At 45.9% G+C, this 23,697-nt stretch overlaps 2 long non-coding RNA genes across 2 annotated transcripts in view; both read right to left on the bottom strand.

Moving 5' to 3' along the window:
- The window catches only part of LOC131755290 (uncharacterized), a 189,969-nt gene that overhangs the window by 29,498 nt on the left and 136,774 nt on the right, over positions 1-23,697 (bottom strand). The window lies entirely within an intron of this gene.
- On the bottom strand, positions 411-10,708 carry LOC136794063 (uncharacterized). Its single transcript, XR_010840280.1, has 3 exons — positions 10,407-10,708; positions 9,048-9,093; positions 411-606 (listed from the first exon to the last, which is right to left on the bottom strand). It is a non-coding gene; the product is annotated as an uncharacterized lncRNA (long non-coding RNA).

Here is a 23,697-nt window from a genome sequence, read left to right as displayed (position 1 = left end):
CATTTCAGAGAGCAAAGAGGGGGCTCCTAAACTGGAGCCCACCTAGCTCCTGTCTCAGGAAATGCAAACAGGAGGCTAGTTGCAAGTGTCCAGCCTGAAGCCCATCTTTTTCTCGCCCCAATAAATGTAAATAGGAGACCAGGTGTAAATGCCTAGCCTGGAGCCCATCTATCTCCTGCCTCAATAAGCGTCTACAGAATAGTTTAAAAGGGGTCATCCCAGAAAGTGTGTGAAGCATTTGGGGAAACATCTCAACCTGTGGAAGAATAAAAAGCAAATAATGATAGGACATGGAGTCAAATCTTTCTTTTTGTACAATGCTGTTTCGATTATCTTTTGCTATGTTAACAAATCATCCCCAAACTTAGTGGTTTCAAACAACAACGATCATTTATTTATTTGCTCATGATTTTGCAGTTGGGTGGAGCCTGGTGGGGACAATTCATAACTACTCCAAGTGGTATCAGCAGGGTCAGTTTGGCAGGAGCTGGAAGATGCATTTTCCGATGATTCACTCACGTGGCTGGCAGTTCACCTGGGTTATCTACAAGTGAAGAATCGTGGGCTTCTCCACGTGGCTGCTTGGGCTGCCCCACAGCATGGCAGCTGGGTTCCAGAAGGGAGAGAGCAGAAACACCCAGTCTGTCAAAGCTAGACCTTGCACTGGCACAGCATCACCTCTGAGGGTGGAGAAATACAGCCCACTTCTCAGTGTAGACAAAGAACTTGTGACTATCTTTGATCCGACTTAGATGCTGTAGTCCTTTCACATCCATATTTTTGGGAGATGCTGGGAGGTGGTTTAAGAGAACTTTTTAAAGCTTTTTTTTTTTTTTTTTTTTGCGGTATGCGGGCTCCTCTCACTGTCGCGGCCTCTCCCGTTGCGGAGCACAGGCTCCGGACACGCAGGCTTAGCGGCCATGGCTCACGGGCTTACTTGCTCCGCGGCATGTGGGATCTTCCCGGACCAGGGCACGAACCCGTGTCTCCTGCATCGGCAGGCGGACTCCCAACCACTGCGCCACCAGGGAAGCCCTAAAGCTTTTTCTTAATTGAAGTGTGGTTGATTTACAATACTGTGTCACTTTCAAGTATACAGTGAAGTGATTCAATTATACATTTTTTTCAGATTCTTTTCCTTTATAGGTTACTATAAGATATTGAATATAGTTCCCTGTGCCATACAGTAAATCCTTATTATCTATTTTATATACACATCCATATTTTTAGTTGATCCTCCCAGCAACATTTTTTCATCTTGAATAATTTATTTATTTAATAAGCTTGAAGTAAATATGACAAAATCTTAACTGTATATGCATGCATGGAACACAAATGTTTGCTGCAATCATCTCTGCATACTTTTTCTGCTTTCTTTGAAATTTTAAATTAGTAGGCTTTATTTTTTTATTTTTTGTGGTACGCGGGCCTCTCACTGCTGTGGCCTCTCCGGTTGCGGAGCACAGGCTCCGAACGCGCAGGCTCAGCGGCCATGGCTCACGGGCCCAGCCGCTCCGCGGCATGTGGGATCTTCCCGGACCGGGGCACGAACCCGCGTCCCTTGCATCAGCAGGAGGACTCCCAACCACTGCGCCACCAAGGAAGCCCAGTAGGCTTTATTTTTTAGAACAGTTTTAGATTTACAGGAAAAATTGCAAAGATTCTACAGAGTTCTCATTTAATCCTCCACCCCACACTCACAGTTCCCCTGTTATTGGCATCTTACATTAGTATGGTACTTTTGTCACCATTAATGAACTAATATTCATATCTCATTATTGAATTTCATCATTTATTCAAATTTCTGTGATTTTACATTGTTGTTTTTTTCTGTTGCAGGATTCCATCTAGGATGCCACATTACATTTAGCTGTTCACAGCGCTTTAGGTTCCTCTGGGCTATGACAGTTTCTCAGACTTTCCTTGTTTTTGATGACCTTGACAGTTTGGAGGAGCACTGATAAGGTACAGTGTAGGATGCCCTATTATTGGGATTTGTGGGAAATCTAACCATGGGAAAAACACCGGTGGTTTTCTCATGGTTAGATTGAGGTTACGGTTTTGGGGAAGGAAGATCACAGAGGTAAAGTGCTATTTTCACCACAGCATATCAAGGGTACATGCTATCAACATGATTTATGATTGCTGATGTTGACCTTAATCGCCTAGCAGAGCTATGTTTGTCAGGTCTCTCCATTGTAAAGTCCCTCTTAGTTGGAGGGAAGCTGCTGTGTGCAGCCCATACACTCCCCCCCTTTAGGGTGAAGTATCTGCATAAATTATCTGGAACTCATCTGCAAGGGAGATTTGTCTCTTCCCCCTCATTTATTAATTTATCAATCATTTGTTTATATCAGTACCAACTCATGGATATTTATTTTATACTTTGGATTATAATGCAATACTTGATTTTGTTGCTCAAACTAGCTGCCAGTGGCTCTTTCATTTATTCAGCAACATTTTCTTTTGGATATTATCATTGCCAGGAGAAAGATGACAAAAAGGCAGTTCATCCAAGTGATGAGACAAGCCCAAGACATGGCAGCCCACCTCTGACTTCCAAATCTCCATTGTACCTACTCAGCCCACTAGGGCCCTTTGCTGTTGCCCAGAGGACTGGCTGAGATCACCAGGAAGCTCCTCCTAGAAAGTCAAGCAGGTTACCCCTAATTGTAGGAGGTCCTTGTGTGTGTGGCCTCTCCACAGTCTGAAAGTTCATAGCCAAGGAAAGGGTAATTATATACTTCAACAGAGAAACAAAAAAACCATCTGAACAGCACTGGGTCATAATGAAGTGGTTCGAGGCTCCATAAATAGTGCTGCCCTAGTCCTCAACCATCTCTGAAGCAAATTAAAGCTTGCCTTCGTGCTTGGCATAAACTTGTCGTCCTGCCCCACCCCTGGGGCTACACGGGTCTTCACCAGGAGCACCATCCATGAGCAATGGACCGAGATCTGACAACACTTACACACAAGCCCGACATACAGGGGCTGAGCGTGCAGTGGTCCCCTCTAGACATATAGTTGATCTGGAACCCCACAAACCATCTCCACATGGGCTACTCACCCCCAGGCATCAGTGCCCTGGCCATGGGCAATGATTGCACAAATACTTCTCTTTGTATCCAGCAGGGAACAATCTTGAGAAATAAACTGGCTCTGGATGGAAAGTATAAAAATACCACCATAAAGAAGATCTCATTTGAAGAAACATTCATACCCTTCAAGGGTCTACATTGTGTCTGTGGATCAGACATGTGGCTGTGTTTGGAGGAAAAGGCTATTTCAACCTTGATCTCAATGATGTGTTCAGGAAGTCATTCAAAGGCAAGGCGTATTTCAATACCCAAGTCCCCATCCACATAGAGCAAATCCTGTAGAGACTGCTATTAAAAACTTACCTAACACAGAAAATGCTTTTAAATCCAACACCTCTCTTTGCCAGTATTTTTTAAAACAAAGCTGTAATGGCCAAAGGCACATGAAAAGATGCTCCTCATCACTAATTACTAGGGAAATGCAAATCAAACTTACAGTGAGGTACCACCTCTCACCACTCAGAATGGCCATCATCAAAAAGTTTACAAATAATAAATGCTGGAGAGGGTGTGGAGAAAAAGGAACCCTCCTACACTGTTGGGAATGTAAATTAGTGCAGTCGCTATAAAGAACAATATGGGGGTTCCTTCAAAAACTAAATATAGAGTTACCATATGATCCAGCAATCCCACTCCTGAGCATATATCTGTAGAAAACTCTAATTTGAAAAGATACATGCACCCCAATGTTCATAGCAGCACTATTTACAACAGCCAAGACATGGAAGCAAACTAAATGTCCATTGACAGATGTATGGATAAAGATGTGGTATATATATATAGATATATATAATGGAATATTACTCAGCCATAAAAAATGAAATAATGCCATTTGCAGCAAAATGGATGGACCTAGAGTTGATCACATTAAGTGAAGTAAGTCAGACAGAGAAAGACAAATATCACATGATATCACTTACATGTGGAATCTTAAAAGATGACACAAGTGAACTTATTTGCAAAATGGAAACAGACTCACAGACATAGAAACAAATTTATGGTTACCAAAGGGCAAAGGCAGGAGAGGGAAAAATTAGGAATTTGGGATTAACATATACACACTACTATATATAAAACAGATCATCAACAAGGACCTACTGTATAGCACAGGGAACTATATTCAATATTCAATATCTTGTCATAAACTATATTGGAAAAGAAAAAAAGCTATCTTAGAAGGTATCCCAAACATACAAGCATGTCTCGAGAATACACATAGCTTTTAACTTTTAACCAAGTTTATCGTCTTAACATTGTGCTATATTTGCACAGATCTTTATTATTTTTTTTTTTTGTGGTACGCGGGCCTCTCACTGCTGTGGCCTCTCCCATTGCGGAGCACAGGCTCTGGACGCGCAGGCTCAGTGGCCATGGGTCACGGGCCTAGCCGCTCCGCGGCATGTGGGATCTTCCCGGACCAGGGCACGAACCCGTGTCCCCTGCATCAGTAGGCGGACTCTCAACCACTGCACCACCAGGGAAGCCCAGATCTTTATTTTTTTAAAGAAAGGAAACATTGTAGAAGCCCCTGCAGTCTCTGTGGACATCCCCATTTCTTACCAACTTCTCCTCACCTGCCCTTAGCTAAAGCTGGTATTCTCGTCCATTCACACCAGACTCTTCTCTCCTGCCACTCACAACCTGTCCACTTCGTCAGGAGCACAGCACTTGGTAAATGCATCAGGAAGTGTGCACTGGGGGGACTCACCTATCAGAACTGCTCAGTTAAAGAATGGGACTTCTGAGCGCAATCGTCAGGAAGAGGAGATGGGGCCTTGAGGAGAGAATGGACGAAAAATATGGTGTAGAACTGGAAACACATTTCAACCTCCTGAAGGCAAAACAGGCTGCATCAGATAATAGTATCTGTTTTGCCTAAACTCTCCTTTGTTTTTCTTAAGTCCCTGTGCCCCTGATGAAAATGATTTCACATGCCAACATTAAAAAAACTCTTATGTTCTTCATTCTCTTAAGAACTGAGGGAGGAGGAGGCTCAGAGCTGGAGGGGCAGGGCAGGGCAGGGCAGCACATTGGGAAACGTGGGTGAGGTCAGCATTGATCTGGCTACATAACACTGTTAAGGTCCAAAGACATAGTAAGTGTTATCAGACTTCTAAAATATGTTTGATAGGCTAGGGAATGTTTGGGCAGGCTAGTGGGTTCCAAAAATCTATTTCTGCAAGATCTCTGCTGACTGAGTTAAAGCTCTATGGATGGGTTCTTTCAGGCACATCAACTGAATCAAGGTAAAAACAAACAAAGGCAGGGAGACCCCAAACCTTACTTACTTGCTAATTTCCAACCAGACTAAATTTAAATTTTGTTAGTGAACCCTGAACTGAATCCAACCAAAGTGTTTTCAAAACCCCATTTGCCAGACTGGTTCACACTAGAAGCTTCCAGCACTGTAGACCCAGACCCCAGTCCAGCCTCTGAATTGCTGTCACTTGAAGGGAAGAAAATGCTCAAGGGTCTGTTTTGTGCCAGGCATCGTAGTGGATGTTTCACTCTCTATAGTTTATTTAGCCCTCACAAAACCCTCTGAAGGATGGCATTAACCCCATTTGATAGATGAGAACATCAGGATTCAGAGAGGTTAAGCAACCTGCACAGGGTAACACAGCCAGGAAGTAGTTTATCTGGGTGGCCCTTGGATTAAACACAACCATATGTAAGCTCCTGTTTTTCTATGGTGGTCTCACTTGTGCTCTGTGTTAGTTGGGCTGTTTTCAGATTGCAGGGAGCAGAAAGGTGTGTCTGGGTTCTCGTTCTCTTGGGACTTGGGAGATGAATTGTAAGAATCCAGAGGAAGTGAAGGAGCCCAGGAAACAAACACAATCATAGTAGTAGCCAGACTCAGGCTTCTTGGAGAATGAAACAGAGACCTATCCTCTCAGCGGGAGCAATGTGGCTGCTGATTCTAGTGACGCTGCCCCACTCAACATATTCTCTCTCTCTCTCTCTCTCTCTCTCTCTCTCTCTCTCTCTCTCTCTCTCTCTCTCTCTCTCTCTCTCTCTCTCCCTCTGTCTCTCCTGCTCTGCTTGTCTCATGATTTCTGCCACATGGCTCCACATCTCAGTTCCCAGCAACACCCAACTCAGTGTGTGTGTCTCCCTTTTTCAAAGGACAGGTTGGTAAGAGGCCAGGCACCTCATGGATGGACATTCTCACATGACCAGCTAATCCTTGGCCCCATCACGTATGCTCAGGGTAGCAAGGTCACGTGACACAAATGTGGTTAATCATACAGAAGATACCACTGTTCTTCAGAAAGGAGGTATGAGTGTGGAGGGCCCTTGGGGTCCCAGGGACTTCTGTATTAGCTTTCTGTGGCTGCCATCACAAATCATCACAAGTTGGTATTTATTCTCCCACATGGTTCAGGAGGTTGGAGTCTGAAGTTAAGGCATCAGCAAGGCTGTGCTCCCTCCAAAGGCACCATGGGAGATTCCTTCCTTGCCTCTTCTAGCTTCTGGTGGCCCAGGCATTCCTTGGCTTGTGGCTACTTCACTCCCATCTCTGCCTCTGTCTTCATGTGGCCCCCTTCTCCCTGTGTGTCTCTGTGTCCTCCCTTCTTATTATAAGGACACCAGTCATTGGATTTAGGACCCATCCTAAATCCAGGATGATTCCATTTCGAGATCCTTAACTAGGTACATATGCAAAGACCCTATTTCCAGATAAAGTCACAGTCTGGATTTCCAGGTGGGCATGAATTTGGGGTTACATTATTTAAACCATTACATCTTCTTTATGGTACAGTGTAGTGTTACACACACCCCCAAAGCACACCAGGGGCTCCGAGAGAGCAGGGGTCATGCCTATGTTACTTCTTTTGGACCTGCCCCAGCATGGCGCCAGGTAGTAATTAAATGCCTACTGACTGGACCAGAATAGACCAGGAAAAAAATTCGGAAAAATCAATTGATGCATCATTCTATCAAAGTCCCTACCTTCTATAGGTGGCTGTACCCAGCTTTGGCATCCCATATTCATCACGGCTGGCTGATAAGCATTTTCTGGGCCACCATACCACATAGCACCCTCCCCAGAGACGTGGATTTGCAACTCTGCGCTGTCTGCTGGACAGAGACCTGCCACTGTCGCTTCTCCATCCTGGAGTCTCTTTAGTGCCATCTCTGCATACCGAACCATGCCTTCTAGTGTTTTCCTGCCCATGAGCTGACTGGGTCCAAAATTCACACGAGGTTTCCTTCCCATTGCCTCTTAGTCACTGGAGAAGACAAACGAGTCCTGTTCCGTCTCAGCCTTGTTCACTAAATGTTCTCTGGTGGGAAAACAAACCAAACCAAACCCCAGAACTCATTTGGTTCTCAGTGATATAAAAAATATTTGGATTTGGTTCGAGGTTGAGCAAACTGGTGCAGTTTGTTCCAGTTTCTGGTTCGTCGTTCAGGCCAAGTCCCTGCTCCAGACAGAAAGAATGTCCCTGGAATGCGTCTTCCAACAAGAGCTCAACAGCTGAAAGGGGTGGACGTCCAGACGGAGGCCTCCTGCTCAGCAGGCGCCGAGGGGCTTCCCTGTGGCTCTCAACGCTGCTCTCCCAGGCCTCGGGGACAGGGCCTGGCAGCACCTCTGGCCGGGTTCTCCAGGGAAGGCCATGCCACCTTCCATGGACTAGAAGAGAATGACAGGCCACAGTGCAGCTGAGCCCACCCTCAGCCCAAGGGACCCAGAAGAAGAGTGGAAGCAGCTGGGTGGTGGGCATGCTGTGTAGATCAACCACCATCTCCACACAAGCACAGCCCCAGGGATCTCCATCAGGCAGGGCCCGGAAGAGGACCCAAAGAACTAAGTAAATGTTTGGCTGATCAGGAGACAATGGGGAGTGTTGGGTCCTGGGGGAAGCGGGTAGAGGCATTCAGATTCAATCTGTTTTTAGGCTGGGGCTCCTTCTGTGAGGCTGGCTGGTCTGAGAAGCCTGCAGAGGAACGCTCCATACCTTCCTATTCGGCAGGTGTGGATTCAGAACACAGTTTCTAGGGCCTGCGCAGCTCTCTCCCCCACAAGCCAGGAAGCAATGCAGAGCCAAGGACAGACCATCAGGATACTCTTCCGAAGGGAGCCACCGCAGGGGATGGAGCAGCTGGGGGCACTGGGGACACCCAGCAGTGAATCATCAATGAGGAATTTTAAAAGGAAAACACATATTTCCACTCTAGTCTCCTTCCCACGCGGATCCACTCATCAAAGGGGTCCTGAGATACAGGAACTAGTCAGCAGGGCTGATTGGGTTTGCCCTGAGTGCTGGAAACCCGAGGGCTGGGACCAGAAGGCAGATCCCTGAGGGGCTGCCCCAATTCTGTGATGTAGGGAGACACACACCTCAGGCCAACACGCAGGAAGCTGACAAACACTGTCAAGGGAAACAGAATGAAAGCTCCGAGAAGTGGTCTAGTCCAAACACCTCTATTTCTCAGAATTATCTTTCCTAGATCCTTACTCTTCAAATAATCAACCAGGGCTTCCCTGGTGGCGCAGTGGTTGAGAGTCCGCCTGCCGATGCAGGGGACATGGGTTCGTGCCCCGGTCCGGGAAGATCCCACATGCCGCGGAGAGGCTGGGCCCGTGAGCCATGGCCGCTGAGCCTGCGCGTCCGGAGCCTGTGCTCCGCAACCGGAGAGGCCACAACAGTGAGAGGCCTGCGTATCGCAAAAAAAAAAAAAAAAAACCAACAAATAATCAACCAAAGGGCACCCTTATCAAAGGCAAGTCGGGTGTTCCCTGACTTAGCTCGAAGCCATTTTTATTCTGCCTTGGTTATGTGAATGGTGATCATTGCCTGAGACATAATCCAGAAACATTTCCGAGTGCTGGCCACCCGGACAGGATCAGACCCCTCGCACACGTGCCCTCAGCTGGCTGTGCATTCTGTTCAACGATGCTTGCTACGTGCTGGATTCAATTATAGGTTTCCATATACTTACATCTTCATTAGTTCTACATTGCCGAGTAGATGGAATGTGCTGTCAGCTTTAAAAAAAAAAAAAAAGTGTTATTTTTTTTTCAAGGATTCAACACTGTCTAGTCCTATTTAAAAAAGAAAGGAAAAAAAATAGCTTGGCTGAAGCCTATATTGCTAATGGGCATGGAATTGATTCACAAGTTCCCAACTCTAGTTATATAAAAGTAATTACTGCAACCTAGAGTAATTGGTTCCATATCCAATATTCGCAGAAGGTTCTATATATATGGATTTGAATTGGGAGAGAAAAAAATGAAAAAAATATATCAGAGAGCATTTAAACTATATATATATATATATCTCCCCTTAAAAACATCTTTAGCTGTGTGGGATACTGATCTTTAAAGAAACAAACGAAGCAGAACTGGCAGAGACCAGAGCCCTGAAGACCCCAGAATTCCAAGACTGGGCAGTGGGTAGTCTGGGCACTGGAAGTCATGAAGAGCAGAGCCTACGGCGGCCTGGAAGGCCCATTCCACAGCTGGCAGCTTTCAGCACGTGGTGGCCACCTCTTGCTCAGTGGCAGAGACTACTCCACAGCCCTGGTGAAGCCTTTGCCTGACTCCCAGTCCATGGAGTTTCATATCTTATTTGTGGCTCTGGGAACCCAGTTCCCACTCTGTCCCCTAAGTGGGTTCCTTAGAGCTGGAAGGTATTGGCATAAGAGGACATAGCATGCGGTCAGATGCAACATTCTCATATGGCTTCAGAAACCACTTCAGCAAGGAAAGATATCCAGTGGGGAGGTCTCTGGACCTGAGGAACCTATATGGGCAAACAGAAAGCCCTTCAGAGTTGGAAACTCAGGAAGGGAGTTAAAGGCAAGCCTTCCTCAGTGATGTGAAGATGATGGAATTGACTTCATGGGTGTAAAGTGAGATTTAACATTGATCTCCGTTACATTTCATGCTTGGTTGGAACCTAAGATCTTTTGGAGCTTTCTTTCTGCCACCTACAGAATTGCCTTTCTATCCGGGCTTTGTTTCATCTGTAAATGTAATAAGCCTATGTTACATATCATTAATAAAAATGCTAGAGGGAATTCCCTGGCGGTCCAGTGGTTAGGACTCTGCACTCTCACTGCCAAGGGCATGGATTCAATCCCTAGATCCCACAAGCTGTGTGGCATGGCCAAAAAAAAAGGTAATCAACAGCTCAAGTCACGATAAACTGATTTAAAAAAATTAAAATGCTAGATAAGGAAAGCCCTCAACCACCCACGGACCTCCATGCAGATGGGCCCCCTCCCGCTTATCAAGGTTCAACCAGGTGCACGCTCACCGATCTCCTCTACCCTCCCTCCCACAGCTCCCCAGCTTACCTGTAAGGATAACGCCCAATCTGGGGAGTCGAGAGGAAGGCACAGCTCAGGTTGCCAAGGGTGTCTCCTCTTTGTTTGGGTTCACAGAGAGTTAGCAAACATGGTGTGCTAACATGACCCTGTAGAGCACGCACACGCTATTCTGTGGATGCTGGCCCAGGCTACTCCTGCAAATTCCACACCACAACTGGAGAGGCTTCTGGCTTCTCCTCCCTGTTATCTCTGGCCAACCTCTGTGGATTCTCAGCCTGGCAAGAGAGGCCGGTTTCTAAAATTCTGGCAACTACATGGGGTCTGTCACACGTTGCCTTTGATTTGGAGGTCTTGGTTTATGCTCAAACCACGTAATTTTCATTGGGTTACTGTTCATGCCTCCTTCTCACCTCAAATTTGGTTCATCAAAGTCAGTCTTCCAGAGGGTATGAGGGCCCAACAGTCCCCAGGGGTGTTTCCTTGATATACACTCCATAAGAAATGTCAGGAGAAGCAGAGATGCTCTTGTTCCTCCTTCTTGAGGTTCAGCCCAGGGACATGAGATATTTTTAATTAAGAGGATGAAAAAAACTAAATGTTTGAGATAGATGATTGGAAATCCAGCTAACTTATAATCAAAGTGCATTTAGTCACTTGAGCAAAGACAATGTGAGCTATGGGATGCTCCGCAGGCATAAAAGCATTTAAATTCAGAACAGCTGGACTCAGCAGAGTCCCATCAGCGTTCCAGAGACCTGGCCTGAGGCGGAGCTGGGGGATGATGGCAATGCTTCTCCCCACGATGGTGCAGGGCTTTCTGCTCTCCCCGTAGACTGGTGGAACTGCCACGTGTTCCCATTTTACACACTGACAGCAGTTATGATTAGAAAAGGTTTTGCTGCCAATTTGAGAATATATAAACCAGCAGGACGAGAGAATAAATTTCAGCTCCTTCTTCAGCTGGCCGAGAGGCAGCTGCGCATTTGGAATGTAAAGGGAAGGTCTGGGCTGAGAAATTAGAGGAGAGATATCTGCCATCAGTCTTTCAGAGGAGGGGGAAAGGACTGTCCAAAGGTATATTCTTTCAGAGTTCTGGCCTCAGTTTCCTTCTCTTTAAAATGCTAGAGCTCTTGGGAAGTTGTGAGGATTTAGTAACATAATAATGCAGGTGGGAACACTATTGGGAAAGAGGGGAGGAGAGAGAAAGAAGGAAAGAGAAAGAAAAAAGGAGAGAGAGAGAGAGAAAGAAAGAAGCAGAGATAGTGAAGACTTTGACTCTTCGCCCTCTGATCTATATACTGATTGAGGCCAAACCAACCCACAGAGAAATGCAGAGCTGAGATCATTTTGTTCATTCAAAAGCTATTCATTATTCTAGATACTGTTCTAAGTGCCTTGGTTACATCAGTGAATAAAGCAGGTGAAAATGCCTGCCCTCATGTGCAGTAGTGCTGAAGCCTGATCAAACTGTGCCTGAAGACTTGCTATCCCTAGACACTTATCTGAGCCAATGAATTCCCAAAGCTTTTAAGCCAGTTTGAGTTGGCTTTTTTGTTACTTGCAACGCAAAGTATCCTAACTACTACCACCATCCTCTAGACGTGGTGGTACCTGACTAAACCCTGGTCACATTTCACTCCACATTCAAATTAAGGGGGGACACAAAAGATAAAATGTACATGTCTCTGTTTGAGAAACTGGCCACCTCTGGGTGGCATACAGCTCTTATAAATAGCCAGGAAGCAGATTCAGGCTGGAAAGGAATTTTAACAATTTTAAAAAAAGATAAAAGGGAAAGAAAAAAAGGGGAAGAATTCCACAGGAAATTGAAGGGGAATTTGGGAGATAGAATGCAGCAAGCATCATTGGACCATGGCCAGAACAAGCCTCCCCTTATTAGAAGCACCAGGAGAGCCTGAGTGTCCAAGAGCACTAGGGCCATCCCAGAGTCTCTCACTGGAGAGATGTTTAATGAACGGTATTTCAGGGTACAATTTATACATGTGTATAAGCATCCTTTGTTCATTTTGTCCCCTAAAACTCACTTCCACTTGGAAAAGATAATGCTCTGAATTTCAAGAATCTCCAAATAAATGCTTTTTTCTTTTAAACGAAAGTGGTGTTTTGTTCTCCACTTTTGTAGGGTTCATGAAATAAACCCCAGTTGTCTTGAAGTCTGGTGGGATATGTCACCCTAAATTGAGGAACAGGGCTAAGGATTATGAAACAAATGTTGTCAGAAAGATTTGTAAAAGCCATACGCATCCTCCTCCCTTTCCCCTAGGAAGTAATCTAACAGCTAATTGTTGCCTTTTAATAAACCCTTTCGATGTTGTAAGTTGCCATGGACATTCTGCTATTTCTGCATCATCAGCATCTACTCATGCATCTTTTGTTAACAACATCCAATTTTCCTTGGGAAGCCAACCTTCCTCTACTTTCAGGCCTTGTGGTTCAGTTAATTCTGACCCCCTGCTTTAGGGGAGGACAGGAGACCCAAACCCAACAAATCAGAGCACCACACCCTCCTGGCCACATGATAATTGGTTTGAGGATGGTCACATGGCCCATACCAAGCCAGTGGGAATCAGTCCAACAACTCCAGTTGAAATTATTGGGAAAGACACTGTCCCTTTCCAGTGAGGCTGCTTAGCTGATAGGATGCAAGTCCAGAGTTACCGTGGTGCTAATGGGAACACAGCAGGACTGAGAGATAGGGAGAGATGACACATCTGGACCTCCAGATCCAGCTATACCTGATGACAGGCTCTATCTATGAAGTCTTTAAGATATCTGAGCCAAATTTTTTCCTTTTTTGCTTAAAACAGTTTAAGTTATATTTCTGTCATTTAAACCAAACTTCTAGCTAATTCATAAGTAAAGACTGCCTGGGTATTCCCTACCAAGCTTATCCTGCACAAGACACATGCTATCACGGAAGTTTCGAGTGGCTTGGTCCCCACCATCTACCCCTCGGGCGTCTTCCAAACGCAGCTTCTCTTTCAAAAGATGACGTGTTCACCATGCTTTCCCCTCCATTCATTCTCCCTACTCACCACAAACGCACTTGTTCTCAAAGCTGTGTTTGCAGACCCCACCTACCTCCACTGACCCCATGGACCTTTAAATCTGATGCAATTGCTGCAGCTCAAGATCTTTTTTGAGAGGAACCCCAACTCCAGTTGCTGCATAGAATGTTATTGTGGTGGCAGACAGGAGAGTGCAAACTGGAGTCCTGGTCAATATGAACTTACCTCGGCCTTTGGACTAAAGTTCGACCTGGCATCAGAGAAGTAAGGATACACTCAGGAGAAAAAGCAGCTATAGCACCATGGAAACAAAATCAAGAGGCCTTCCGTCATGGGTGTCTCTGAATTCTTCCCAGAGAGCTTGCTGCAACCCAGCTCCCTGAGTCCTGAGTCCTACCATAACTACTGAGTGCTTGCTACAAAATCTCATGATTACACTTCTGTGTTCTTTTCTCAAAAGGCCTTTAAAGACCTCATTACCCAGGTACATGTGGCCCTCAAACTGAGTGGTATTCACATGGACACAGAAAAAGGCTGGCCACCAGCCCTGATTACTATCTACCACCTTCCAGAGAGAGAGAGCTGTGGGCCATGGTTCTACGAAAGGGCAACCCAAAGGGCAACGGCAACCCCCTGCCCTGAGGGGGCACGTGGTAGGTGAATAATGCCTCCCAAAGATGTCCCTGTCCTAATGCCTAGAACTTGTGAGTGTGACCTTACATGGCCAGAGGATTTCTGCAGCTGTGATGAAGTTAAGGATCTCGAGATGGGAAGATTATTCTGCATTATCCAGGTGGGCTCAATTGAATCACAAAGATTCTTATAGGAGCAATACGGGTGGCAGTGAGAGTCGGAGGAGAAGGCCATGTGATGACAGAAGCAGATGTTGGAGTGATACACTTGGAGCAAGGGGCCACCAGCCAAGGGACGCAGGTGGCCTCTGGAAGGTAAAAAAGGCAAGGAAAGGAATTCTCCTCTAAGGGCTCCAAAACTGGACTCCTTGAACTGTAAAACCTTGACTTCTAGACTCCAGAACCATGAGAATAAATGTGCTGTTTTAAGCTACTGTGTTTATGGTACTAGGAAACGAATTCAGGTCACATGGGTCAAGATGCCAGCAACAGCTCCCTGGCTCTGGTTCTTGTGGTGGGGAAGAAGCTACAGGTGCATGATAGCCTCCCCATCCCATATTTCCCAGGACACCCTGGCCCTTCTCCTCCCATGGAGGAGATCCCTGAGCTCTGACACAGAACCCTGCTATCAGACAAAACTGGCTGGAGCCTCTGAGGAGCAGGGAGCCACGTTCCTCCACCAGCCACTGACTTAGATATAGTTGCATGGGATGCGGCATCTCCCACTGACGCTTCGCTGCCAGAAGCACTGTATAAACAAAGGATGGCTGACATCTCAGAGAAGATGTGCATCAAAGATGTGCTGACTGAATGCAGGAAAACCATGCATATTAGTTTCCTGTGGGGCCACTGTAACAAATTACTGCAAACTTAGTGGCTTAAAAAAAAACCCAGAAATTCATTCCTTTATAGTTCTGGAGGCCAGGAGTCTGAAATCAGTCTCACTGGCTAAAGTCAGGATGTCAGCATAATGGATCCTTTGGGAACCACTGAGGGGAGCATCAACTATAGAAATCAGTGGTTATTTTGTGGTCATTACAAAAGTCAATATAAATAACTGCAAGCTAAATCAAACCTACCAAACAGAGTAATCTATTTTCAATGCGGAGTTTTCTCTGGGTGAATCCAAGCTAGTTTCCTCTGGCCATTTCTGTCCTTTATACTAATGCTTTATTGGTGAGAATTCTAGCAATCTGCATTCAAGGTCATGTGCTCATGTGTTCCCTTCTCTCCACTGGACCTGCTGAGACTTAGACTTAACTGTGTATCCATGCATGGGCGCCAGGAGGGAGAGTGGCTTCTACTGGATGTAACCCAATGGGTTAGAGCTGGTCCTCACTGGCTTTTACCCAATCTAGAAAGCAGCCAAGTGCCCAGAGCTGCCCTCCACTCCTACAGTCTTATCTTATGACCAACAGAACAGAATGTTCCCTGTCCCCGCAGATCAAACAAAGACATAGGAAAATGGTGGCCTGAGGGCATGGCCGTTAATATGCCAACAGATCATGCCCTCAGTCAAGATGTTCCCATGAGCAAAAAATCCAATACAAAACCTCAAGATACAACTCATCTTTCTCCCTAAATTAACATCAACACCTGAACAAAGCCTACCTTAGAGTCCTTCCACCATCATCATCATCACCATCATCACCACGTGGGCTATCATTTATTGAGTACTTATACATACCAGTCTGCATATACTATCTCATGTAATCCTTTCAAGTTAAGTATTATTTGTATTCCCATTATACAGATGAGGAAACTGAGGATCAGAGAGATCGAGTAATTTGGCCAAGTTCATTTAATTCAATCCTTATGTTCTTTCCAACAACTGCCATCCATACAACAAGTTGCTACATCCATGTAGAGTGGGCTGTTTCATCAAAAATACTCACGAGGGCTTCCCTGGTGGCGCAGTGGTTGAGAATCCGCCTGCCGATGCAGGGGACACGGGTTCGTGCCCCGGTCCGGGAAGATCCCACATGCCGCGGAGCGGCTGGGCCTGTGAGCCATGACCGCTGAGCCTGCGCGTCTGGAGCCTGTGCTCCGCAACGGGAGAGGCCACAACAGTGAGAGGCCCGTGTACCGCAAAACAAACAAACAAACAAACAAACAAAAAAACTCACGAATGAGGGTTTTGTTTGGTTGGTTTGGTTCCTGCTGTTTCCTATCACCCCATGATGATTCCCCCATTCATGTAGCAACCAGGGTGTTCTACATTCTCTACCCCAAGATGACACTGAACAAAGAATCTTTTCCTATTTTGACTTTCAAAAGTCTAGTCCCTTCAAGACCACAAAGGGCCTATTTGCAGAGACAGCACAAAAGACTTAGGCGAAGCTGTGATTAGGAAGAGCAAAGCTTCCTGCCAAATCCAGGTCAAGGTTCCCCAGACTCAGGGGAGGGAAGAGAGATGGAGGTGACTTAAGGGATAAGAGAGGGGGACCTGTCTCTTACCCCTGGACTTGGCCCAGAGAGGATGGAGAGGAAGACAGAGGTCCCAAACTTCAGTCATTTATGTGTTGATGCTGTGTATTTTTGCTGTGACTTTTCACCTGTGGCAGCATTTACCTACTATTTCTCTTTAAATCAACTTTAAAATAACTCTTTTTTAAAATTTAGCTTCCTCCTAAGCAATAGTAGTCTTAAAAATCAGAGATTTGATGTGCTAATTGTATTCTTCTAGTACTCATGAAAATAAATATATAACAATTAACATTTTAAAAAATGCTTGTGCATCACCTAAATGCTAACTCCGCTTGGGGAAATGCTGTGTTAATGTTACCTCTCCCAGGGAACATCGTTTCACTTTCAGATCTGAGTCCTGGGGAACTGCACATATGATGAAGGTTGCCCCGGGCAACCATGAGGAAAATCTGGGCCAGGGTAGGGTAGGTACTGAAAATGGTAAGACAAAAGTTGACACGGAAAAGGGAAGGAAGAAAAAGCTGACAGCCCTAGAGACAGCCACAGCACTCACCAAAGTACCATGCTCAGTAAGACCACTGGTTTGTGACATTCTGGGAAATAAACACCTTCCAAATATTCCTTGGGTACGTACCTGAGTTTACTGTCACGAGCACACCCTGACCTTTTAATCTCATAGATAGCGAATGATCTGAGTTGTGGCTCCCTTCTGGAAAATAATAAGAACATACCCCCAGCTGAGTGACTTGGTTTTGCTCTGTCTACAAACCCACATGCCCACAGGGGCCAGGGAGACCATGAGTGAAATGGGCCTGGTATCAAAAAAGCCACATTGCAAGCAGGATGAGAAATGGCCACTAATGCTTGACCTCAGAAAGGGGCAGGCAAGAGGGAATGGTGGGGACTGTGGAGAACTGGAGAGCAGGCATCAGCTTTGCCTCAGTGCCAGACAATTGCTTCATGCCCAGATAGGGACTCACTTTGGCCAGATGTTCAGATTTTTTAAGGTAAGCTAGAAAAAGATATTATTATGTGCATCCTCTTAATTTATTTTCTGTTTTTTGGCCACGCTGCGCAGCACACAGGATCTTAGTTCCCTGACTAGGGATCGAACCTGTGCCCCCTGCGGTGGAAGCACAGTGTCTTAACCACTGGACTGCCAGCCCCATGCTCTTAATTTTTAAGCGTTGACAATCCGAATCAAAAGAACAAAACTCTCTAGCAAACACTATGTGGATCAAATTTGGTTCAGCGGCATCCAGTTGTAGCCTCTGTGTTTGGACCGTGAATGCAGGGACCACAGCTTAATTCCCTCTGGAGAGAAAACTTTACACATCTGTCCTCATAGTCCCAATAGCACCTGTGGGGGGAGGGGTGGCTGGTAATCCCCAGGGTGCAGAGGCAGTGTTGTGGCACTGCAATTAGGACAACAGGCCCCAGTGCCTGGGTTCCTCAGCTGTGTGACCTTGAGCAAGTTACTTCATCTCTCTGTGCCCCAGTTTCTTCATCTATAAAGTAGTTCAAAGATAATGGTAGGGTGTTGGGAGGGGAAGTTAAATGAGATTATATGTGTCCCTCACCAGGCACATATAATAGTAAACATTAAAAAAACATTGGTTCTTGATAAGTGACTTGCCTGAGGTTGCACGGCTCTTATACCAAAAGCCCAGGTTGGCTGACTCCAAAACATGCTCTTTCTACCAGACTACACATCTCCCTGTCACATGAACAGCAAAGTACATCATCTGCAAACCCCTGGCCAGTTTAACATTGTGCCCAAATAAAACTTCCTAGCAAGTGACTCTGACACATTTAGTGATATGCGTAGTCACTATTTCACAGCCTGGGAATTCAGCTCAGGTGAAAGCTCTGTGGAGCCACGGGAAGAGCTCAGAGCATGAAGCCACACAGGCCTGGATCCAGACCCAGGCCACAGGACCTCCCCTCTCTAAGCCTCAGTATCCCCCTCTGAGAAATGGGTGTAATGGTTATAATAGCTACTCCACTGAGCTGCAGGGAGGTTTCAAATAACATGAAGGCAAACTTCAGAAACTGAGAAGTACCTCACAACCTCTAGCATGGTAGCTGATGTCTATAATTATTTAACTATCACATGGTAACAGAGTAAGCATTTCTGGGTTTGGCTGGACAAGGCCAGGCTGCAGCAGAGGAGCCCAAGAAGTGGCTCTGGGCACTCTCCAAGGGAGGGAAACTCAGGAGAGGTCTACTTCCGTTGCCAGGAGGTTGAGAAATCAAATTGGATGGGAATCAGGGTGGGGAAAAATTACTTCTCCTCAGTAAAGAATAGAGGAGCTTAGGCCTCTGACTTCCAAATGGGGAATACAGAGTAGTCACCTGGCCATTGTTATTTAATAAATTGATTAACTGCTAAGGAAGAAAGTGTGGAAATAAAAGACTAAAATAGATATGCCATTGGAAAAATCAATATCTAAAAATAGTGTGCTTAAGATGTGTGCATTCATTGTATGTTCAAAAAAACTGTAAGCAAAGAGTGAGCGCTAGTTAACAACACACATGCTGAAGTGTACTAGGTTTGTGTACTGATTTCTGAAACTTACTCTGAAATGCACCCCAAAATTATTGATGGATGTAGAAGGAAGGGTTAGATGGAGAATATATGATCAAAACAAGTAGAGTAAAATATTAATGCATATAGAATCTAAGTAGTAGGTATACGAGTGCTCCCTATAAAATTCCTTCAACTTTTCTGCATTGTTTGAAAATCTTTTATAAAAAGATTTTCAAAAAATAGTTTAAATGACAAGAAAAAAATAATTACACTATAATGTTAAGCAGGAAAAGCAAACTATGTGACTTCAATTATATAACAGCTCCTCTACCACCATGATGGGACTTAAGGCATTTTAGAAACGACTCCCTTTTGGAAAAAAAAAAAAAAATCTTGGCTGAAGTATTATTATTGGAGATTCATCTGCAGCTCAAAGGCTTCTGACCTTCCAGAATCCTCTTTCATGTTTAGGGAGTCCTTAAAGAAAATATTCCTTAAGTTATCGACCTACATCTAAGAGGGAGAGAAATTGACAACCAGCTGAAAGTGAAATAGATTTGGGGAGTAGCCAGGTAAGAGGCGACCCCTACAGAGATGGGAGCAAATGGGGTCCGGTGAGCACAAACCCCTCTGTGGAACATGGTCTTCTCCTGGCTGCATCAGAACATTTGCCATATTATGTCTTACAAATAGAGAAATTGAGGCACAAAGATGAAAGGAGACCTACCTCGGGTCACAGAACACTTCCTAAATATGAAAGCTGGCAGCAGCATCTTCACCATCTCAGCCACAGGGTCTGCTTTACCCAGTGCACCTGCCCTAGAGAACAGGAAGTCGGAAGCCGGGAGCTGATGTGCTCAGGTGAGGTGGCGAAACCATCGCCAGAACTGCATGCACGGGCCTCCTCGGGGGCACCCATTTCATCCCACTACTTGCAGGTGCGCAAGCACCACTCTGATTCTCTGCCATTGCTCTCCAGGTGTCGGAGGAAGAAAGAACAAAGCTAGGCATATTGCATCATTTTCATCCACCACCAATCCTAAGGCAAATCTTTCTGCCACCATATTCACCTGTCACCTTCCTGAGGAAGAAACCTGCAGGGGTGGTGGCATCGTGGGAGGGCAGGGGAGGGACAACTGTTTTCTGAGCAGATCTGACCCCTGAGTGAGATGACCAGAGCCTCTCCACATGACCCGCTGAAGACACTCCGATGAGAAGTCAGCTTGGAGACCTCAGTTCCTGAAAATGCTAGTCGAACCGCCTCTTAACTTGGCTAGTCACTCAAGCATAGAATTACTCAGAACATCTTCGCCCATTAAACTGCCCCCATTTTTTTTTTTCTTTACAAAATCTGGCTGCTCTTCCCAAAATGTTTTGACTGGAAATTTTTGAAATGCCTTGAATATATTTATATGCAGTTCTTTGAAACAAGGGTGATTTCAACCACCGCTTTGCTCAGAGAGCTTGCCCTACTCTGCACTGCAGTGTGGAGCGAAGGCCTGGAGTCAGAGCCTCACAAGTCATAAAGCTCGAACGACAGTAACGCCATCCGGAGGCCAGAGACACAAAGTAAGCATGTCACTCACCTCTGACCAATGGCAGGGGCCTCCAGAGACTGGGTTCAATCTAAGAAAATAACCACTGAGGCAGAAGAGGGGAAAGGAGCTGCATTTGGGGACAGCTAAGAATCTATCCAATGAAAGTTCAGCATCATCCCATTGACAAGCATTTATTGAGCATCTACTATGTTGGAGATTCAACCGGAGAGCAAGAGAAGGTGTGCATAACCAGAGCCATGCTGGGTGGTAGAGAAGACCATGACTATATGGGGGCTGGAGAGCCTAGGTGCAAAGCAGAAATGAGGTCAGTTTGGGCTGCACTTAATAACCAGGACAAACCCACTTTGCAGCCCAGTTCGCAAGCCTCCCTTCCGGGGTCCTCACAGTGGCTATATGACAGCTTCCCACAATCCATTTTGCTCACCTGAGGTTATCACCTCCCTGAGAAACCCTCTGTCCTAACCACTCCAAGACACTCAGCATCCACACCCCTAACTCAGCAGACACCACTTTGGGTTCTTCCCAAGAATTCCGCCAGTTTGCCAGCTACCTGGACATGTGTGGGACCCTTTTAGAAAAGATGTCCCCAAATCTCTTGATCATGACACTATGTCCAATAGACCCACTCTTCTCCACAGAGCAGGGAAGAGGTCAGCTTGCAAGAGGTGGTTTCGCTTAGCCCAGCCTCTCTACCACCTAAGGTGTGAGCTGTGATTCTCTGGAGTCTGGGAAGGATGTATTTGGACTTCTTGGAACACAGCAGGCTCCCTGGCTTCTTGAACTTAATGAGGAGTGAGACGCTTTGCTTTGATCTCTGCCCCAAGCCATAAAAGATCAAAATACTCTGGATTTGTATTTACGTAGGTAGCTCCATTTTTAGGCAAAATTGCACAGAGGGATTTAACCAGTGTTGGCATGTCCCAGGTGTAGTATCCCTCCACGGCCCACACCCAGCCTTGTAAGTCTGTGCCTTGGCTCTTCAGCCCCAAAGCAGGACATTAAAGGCTTATTGAGCTGCATCTTTAATAATATTTTTTTTAATGTTTAAGAACCGCCATAAAAATCCATTGGATGGCTTTTTTTTTTCCACTTTGGCAAAACTAGAGTCATAGTCTATGTTATTACAAACTCAACCACAAGAGAAGAAAGTCAGCCAGTCACAGTTTAGAAAATCACATTCCATTAGCACTGGAAGGGCCTAATAGCCGAGCAGAGATGTGTCCAGTCACATCTGTCTTTTTCCATAGACGCTGCTCCCCCCAGGCCACTATTGAGCAATTTGTCCCCTTTCCAAGTAGCCTCTGCATGCTGGAGACTGACCTGAAGTGATTCTCTGTTTTCTCAAACCTACAGACAGAGAGGCCTTAGACTTAACATAATTTGAGAAACCCCAAAGGAAGAACCCCTTGACACTCCCCCATTCTGCTCTGCCAATTTAGAGATTCATTGGAGGCTCTATTAACTCTAAAAAGTCCCTTATAAATGTAAGCTGCTCCTGGAAGAGATAATGCATTAAAACACATAGCCATTCACACTTTAGTATGACGTTTTCTGATAATAGCTATTAGGTATTGAGCATCTAATCTGGGCCAGGCATTGAAGCAGGCCCTTTAGACAGTCACTTTATCACATTTTGAAGGAATTAAACATTGTAAAATTTTGGTGAGGGAAAGTTTGGACATGTCTGATTAGCAAGTGGTTAGGATGGAGATGTTAAGCATATGGACATGATTGACACCACATAGAGATATAGAAGGCCAAGGGAGAAGTCATGAACTTTAATGGAGAACTCAAGATAGGCTTCACAGAGGTGATGTTTCAGTGGGATTTTGAAGGATGAGAAGCAGTTCATCAGGTGGCCAAGGTGAGGAAGGGAATTCTTGTAGAAGGAATAAACATGGGAAAAGTGGTACAGGTATATAAAATAACATTGTCTCCCTATGTATCTATCTATCTATCTATTTATCTATCTATCTATCTATCTCTGTCTGAGTTCCAGCAGGAACACTCAAATAAGAGAATTCAAGAAGGATTTAGCAAACAGACTATTGACAAAAGTGTGGACAAGATACAGGAAAACCACAAAAGGTAGTGTGGGATTCCAGGTGCTGTACCACCCCTGGACCCAAAAGGATGAAGGAAAGGAAGGCAGCAGTTACCCAGATGCAGAAAGAGAAAACTATGTAGAGAAGGCCACCTTAAGAGGATGCGAGACTTCTAAGTCACGCAGCCAGCCTGAGATGACCTCACAGGGACGGAGCCAGGGGAATAAATCCCTCCATCTCTCTCTCTCCTTCCCCTACCCCCAGAGCTCCTGTGGGGCTCCCCATAGGCCCACACCAGCAGGAAGCCAGAGGGCGAGGCAGAGGGGCCTGGATGATGCACCCCTAGTGGTCTGACTGCTGGGGCTCAGAGCTGGGCAGAGCAGGGTGCAGGGGGCTCTGGGGTGTGGACAACTGGAAAGCACCCAAAAGAATGTATGAGATGTGGCTGGAACATGGAGTATGGGGGGTGGAGGGGGGCGTGACAGAGGGACTTGGAGCAGAAATGCGACTGCAGCGGAGCCTGTCTGTCAGGCTAACAGTGAGTGGGAACCATGGACCTGATGTGGTCATAAAGACCCTGGCCACCACTGGGCCCTTGGAACAGGCGTCCATCAGAAGGCACCTGGCAGCCAATGACTCCTGAGCTGAGCCAACACCTTCCTGAGCTTCCCAGGCTGCCCTCTGGAAGCGACCCCAACCAGCCTTGTCTCTTGGAGCCCGTGACACCGCAAACCAAAGCCTGGGAACACAGAGGGGTGCCGGCTGCCAGTGGCTACTGAGAGCACAGCCCGTAACATCTTGGACCAGTTAAAACTAGTCTATCTCTTTTATTTATATTCCATTCCACCTTTCCCCCTCGTCATGTGGAAAGAGAGCCCGGGGATCAGGAGCTCAGAGGAGCAGGTTTCCCAGAAAGACAAGAAATGCCTGTCCGCTTCTCCCAAGGAACAGCTCCAGGAGGCCAGTCGGGAAGCCCGGTCAGTCCTGCCCCGTCAGGCCTCAGAAAACAGACAAATGCCAGCCCCTCTCATCTGGGAAACATTAAAAGCAATCTCTGAAGTGATTCACTAAAAGTCCTCCAGTGGCAGAAGACCAT

Source organism: Kogia breviceps, chromosome 4, assembly GCF_026419965.1.
Source record: "Kogia breviceps isolate mKogBre1 chromosome 4, mKogBre1 haplotype 1, whole genome shotgun sequence".
In the NCBI taxonomy this organism is placed as follows: Eukaryota; Metazoa; Chordata; class Mammalia; order Artiodactyla; family Physeteridae; genus Kogia; species Kogia breviceps.
Note: the sequence above shows the minus strand (reverse complement) of the source record. Positions and strands in the feature narration are given on the sequence as shown.